Below are 6,000 nucleotides of genomic sequence, written 5' to 3'. Positions count from 1 at the left end.
AACACCTATGCTACCTCACTGGTTGAATATGAAGTCTTTATTGGAATGAGATGAGCTACCTTACTCAACCTGTTAACCATGACCATAATAGAATCATGCTGCTTTACTGTCCTCGAAAGACTTGTGATGAAATCTGTGGAAATGACCTCCCATTTCCATTTTGGAATCGAAATAGGCTGTAATAAACTACCTGGACGCTTGCATTCCATCTTTACCTGCTGGCAATCTAAACATCTATCCATGAACTCTGCCACTTCCTTCTTCAGATTCAACCAATAGTACAACTTCTTTGTTGCCGTCAACATCTTCTGATATCCTGGAGGATCCGAGTATGGCTTAACATGAAACTCCCTCAAGATAAGATTCTTGAGATCACTGCAATTCAACACATAGATCCTATCCCTGAATCTCACCAAACCATCTACCCTGAGATGATAATATGCATCCTGATCACTTGTACCTATACTTTGTTGTAACCTGTGCATGATCTCGATATATTTGTCATCCCACTGTCTTGCCTACAAGATCCTATTCTATAACTTTGCCCCATAAGAGCTCATAACTGCTATATGATTTACTTGTAATTTCTTGCTAAGAGCATCTGCAATGTAGTTCTCCTTCCCTTTGATGTATATGATCTCGAAGTTGAACTCACAAGGGTAGCCAACCATCTAGCTTACCTGGGATTTAGATTTGAATGGTCAAACAAATACCTCAACCCACTGTGGTCACTCATCAACACAAACCATCTTCCCAAAAGATAATGTCTCCACATCTTCAATGCATATATAATTGATGCTAGCTCAAGATCATGTGTTGGGTAGTTCTGCTCGTGCTCATTTAGTTTCCGTGACTCATAACACACTACCTGTCCTTCTTGCATGAGAACTCCACCAAGTCCTCCCTTGCAAGCATCTATACACACTACAAACTCATGGTCCATATTCACAATCTTTAGCACTGGTGCATGTGTCAACAACTGCTTAAGCTACTAAAAACTATCCTCACATTCCTATGTCCATTCAAACTTCTTACCTTTTCTTTGCAATGATGTGATAGGGTATGCAATGCATGAGAAGTTCTCGATGAACCTCCTGTCGTAACCTGCCAACCCCATGAATGATCTCACCTCATCCACATTCTTAGGAGCTACCCACTCCATGATAGCCCTTATCTTTTTTGGATCTACTGCAATGCCTTCCTTAGAGACAACATGTCCCAAGTAATGTACCTCTTTCTGAAAGAAGATGCACTTACTAAGATTAGCATACAGCCGATGCTCTCTTAGCAATCTCAACATTGCTTCTAAATGGTCGGTATGTTCCTCCCCATTCTTAGAATATACCAGTATGTCATGAATGAATATAATAACAAATTACTTGTCCAAATAAGGACGCAACACACTATTCATCATACACATAAATGTAGTTGGAGTACTAGTCAAACCGAATGGAACAACAACAAACTCATAATGCCCATACCTAGTCCCGAACGCAATCTTGTAAATGTTCTCGTCTTTGATGTGTACTTTATGGTATCCGATTCTCAAGTCAATCTTCGAGAACACTGCTTCTCCCTTCAGCTGATCAAACAAGTCATCAATCCTCAGCAAAGGGTACTTGTTCTTGATCATTAATTTGTTCAACTACCTGTAATAAATGCATAATCTAAGAGTACTATCTTTCTTCTTTATGAACAACACTGGTGCACCCCAAGGCGATACACTTGGACTAATGTATCCCTTGTTAAACATCTCCTTTAACTGCAACTTCAACTCTACCAACTCAGGTGTGCTCATCCTGTAAGGTGCTTTTGATGCTGGAGCCGCCGCTGGCACTAACTCAATAGAGAAATCTACCTCCCTGTGAGGTGGGAATTCTGTAATTCCCTCAGGGAATACATCCTGAAACTGCTACAAAACTGGGTACCTGCTCAGCACATCTGCACCCTCGACCTCCTTACCCTTGTCACTAGAAATGTGCACTGCAAACATCACGCAAAATTTTCTACAACTACGCTTAGCCTACATAATGATAACCATCCTCATGAATGTAGGCTTCTTCTTTCCCTGCAAAGTCCTCTTTTCCCCACTATCATCCACACACTCAATGGCCTTGTCGAAACAATCCACTTTTCTTTTGTGAAGGTATAGCCAATCCATACCCAAAAGCATACTATACAAACCCAATGGTAGTACATTCAAATGTGCTTCGTAGGCATACCGTTTAACTCAAATGCACAATATCTTAACCGATGGTGAACTCAGTTATTTGTACCTGTAGCCAACTGTGCGAACCAAGATTCTTCATGCACTTCTTTTCTCAAACCACACTTATCCACCAGGTCAAGATTAATATAACTATAGCTACATCTAGGATCAATCGAAATAGAAACAACTTGATCACAAAACTTACCGTCCATCTCAATGATCGATGCCTTACGATCCACTTGCCTATTGTCCACAGTTACATAGATCCGAGGAATGCTATGACCAACATCACTGACTGTATGCGCCTCCTGAGCACTGTAGATCTGGGGTCTACAACCACTCTGATACTACAGACAATCCTTCTTACGATGATCCTTACCAGATATCCAACACTACAATGGTTCTCTACCACCGCCTCTATCTTGCTGCTCTCCATGTCCTTTCTCGGTTGTACTGAATCTCTTATAAGGAACTGCATTTTCTTTCTGACCTTCATCTTGAGGTATTCCTCTCTTTGGTGGCCATTTTCCTTTAGCTTTCTCATTTTCTCTGAAGTCACACTTCGACTAAACTTTATGCTTCGACTGCTCATAACAATGCTTCAACTTTACGATGAACTCCTCCAACAATCTAGGCTCATCGAGCTCAATTCGATATTTGTATGCTATTGACAGTCCACTGATGAATCTCTTAACCTTGGCCTTCTTCTCCTTGAGGTAAGGCACATATCTCAACAACTCCAAAAACCTACTAGTATACTCCTCATCTGTCATAGAACTCATCTGCAACTCATAAAAATCCTTAGCTCTGTCATCATAGCACCTCTCCGACAAGTACTTCTTCTTGAAGAGCCTTTCAAATGCATGCCAAGTCAAATCATCTTCATCAATAAATTTAACATTCTTCACATCTTCCCATCAAATATCTGCTTTACCTTTGAAACTGAAAAGGGTTGTCCTTGCTTTCATGTTTTTTGAATAATCATGAAATCTAAAGAATTTCCTCATGCTAAGTAGCCATGCCTATGAATCCTATGATTTCTTCATTTCTCCATCAAATGTAGGTGGCTTCGCCTTCTTGAACTCATTCGGTAAGTACTCCCTATCACTCCTCCAGTAAGGATGATAATGATGACGATCATGATAATAGTCAGAACCATAACTAGAATAATACCTATCTCCATCACCTCTCCTATCCAGAGTGTCCAACAACCTGCCATCCCTGATCGTGTCAGATCTATCCGACCTTTGACCACCATAAGACCTGTGTCTACTAGGAGACCTATCGCCATAGGGCCCATTAATTATGTCCTCTTGCCCATGGTTGATCCAAAGTGGCCCCTGTCATTGCAATTCTGATCAAATCTGAAGTAGCTTTGCATTTGCGTCTGCTTGTTTCTCTTGTGCCTGCGTGATTTTGTCACTGTTTACTTTGCAACTCCTTATTTCTTCCCTCAAGCTTCTTTATGTGTTTGCAAAATCAGAAGAATGCCCCACACCACGCTTCTCATCTGATGCATAGGGAGATTCTATGTAGTCTACCACCTTTCTAGCCATTTGAACTTTTTCCTGCAAGGCATACTATGTCAGCTAAACCAATTACACTAAACCAACGTACATTAGTGTAATTCGGGGAGAATACCTTGTCTTCAATATCATCAAATCAGGGTGATACATATATAACATAATCATAATAGCATATATACATCTATCGAATAAATGAATCAACACATAAAACATCATTCTAGTTAGGGTCCAATCATCAATGCAATGTCATATCAACAGTGCATGCTATGACCTTATGCATGACAACAATAATTATTCCATCGTACACATTGCCACATGCATAAGCAATGCCTAATGAACTACACATATGCATAACCACGTGTAGTTGAGCATAAGCAATCAATTCGTGTAACCAACCTACAAGACTAATACATGTAATCAAATAATCAAGAGTGCAACCCAACATACAAGGATGTAATCACGCTTCATATAATCAAGTAACCAATCATATACTCATGACAATACATTCCACAAAATCACATCAAGTTCCTCATGATAACCTTAATACAACCATGATCAACATTATGCAATGCAACAAGCACATGGAACACAAGTGTAAGAGACACACTTGAAACTGACATGCATGCACGACCAACACACACTTCCCATCCAATCTGAGGGGTGAACCATGCTCTGATACCAATTTGTAACACCCCCTCGCAGGTCTACCCAAATTAACCATGCCAATCGGGGTAAACATGAGAAGAGAGGCTACTATGATCAGATTCGACCTCCTATGTGACCTTAAGGAAGTGGAATTAACAAAACATCACACAAAATCATCCAACATCATCAACAGAACCGTCAGGAGACAAGTCAACCACTTAGACAACTTGTCCCTGGGTTCCACTGCTATTATGGATCTCATAGGTCATAGTCGCTCTCATGCTATGGGCAAGGGAGTGACCAACAACCTAAAGTCGCTCTAATAGGTCTGCCTGCCAGCGACTGTGGACCAAAATTACCAATTATGTGCCAATGACCCCAGGATTTAAGCCACTTTTCTAGCCCAGAATCATGGCCTCTGCCCAGAACTTGCTACAACCTTCAGAGTTCATTAAAGATATTATAATAATGTTGATAAATCAAAACCAACCTCAGGCCCAACCGGGACTGGCATTCTGTCAAACACTTGGCATCAATGCAACCTACAAGTTTAGGATACTAGACAGAGCATAAATGACTGAAACAACTTATGAAACATAACTTGGAGGATCACTTCCTTCTCCATTGAACTACTACAATATCAATTAGGTCTTGCATCCATCCATTTAACAGTTACAAGTAAATACATGAAATAACCATGACATGAACCAGTCATTTAACCATGCTTATAACCAACATAAAACCATGTAAATATTAGAGATAAGACAACCATTAAATCCATATATAAATCAATGCAAAAGTAAGAGAACTTAAATTTTATTAATCATAGGCAAATCTAACCAGGTTCGGCTTCCACGTACCACCCGACCATAGACATGGTTGAACCAAATCTCTCTTTCAGCCAGTCACCCCCATGCCATATTCCAAGCATGAATGTGGGATCTCATAGAACAACCAATCCAAGAAAAACCAAGGGAATCCAGAGGTTAAACCACCTCCACCCTCATCAAACCGTGATCACACCAAAACCAGTGCTCCGATCACAACCAAACCGAACTTGGAATGCCATCTAGAATCCATCACTATCCTTGAGGAATTTTTTGTCTCCTTGTCTCTCAAGATTTACCGCAATCCAAACCTGGATCACTAAGCCCTAAACCAAGACATATCCCTCAGGATTTACCGTGTATCCCACCAAAACCATTCAAGGGATTCCTAGGTCTTTGGGAATGGAACTTGAGACGACCTCCGCCCCGGATTCTGAAATCCATCCGACAAACCAAAGCTCAAAAACCGAAATAAACATCCCAACGCCATGTCATCTGCAAAAAAGGCAAGTCTAGGCTGAAAACCACTGTCATCACCCGACAAAACCATGCCACCAACAACAAGAGAACCATACACCAACATGCAAAGCCTGCATGTCCAAACCAATTAGGAAATCACACATGCAAAAGGTTACCTGTAAGTATTCCTGTTGAAGCTACTTGATCCTGCTTTCCTTTCCTCTATCCTTACTTGCTGTCCTTTCCCTTTGCTTGCTTATCCTTCCTTGATCAAAAGTTAGAGTGCTCCAAGAAAACTTTAAGTGACGAAGAGAGTGAGAGAGAGAATGAGATA

This window comes from Pinus tabuliformis, chromosome J (assembly GCF_031772625.1).
Source record: "Pinus tabuliformis cultivar Carrire ecotype Pingquan chromosome J, CPIR1, whole genome shotgun sequence".
NCBI classification, from domain to species: Eukaryota; Viridiplantae; Streptophyta; class Pinopsida; order Pinales; family Pinaceae; genus Pinus; species Pinus tabuliformis.
Note: the sequence above shows the minus strand (reverse complement) of the source record.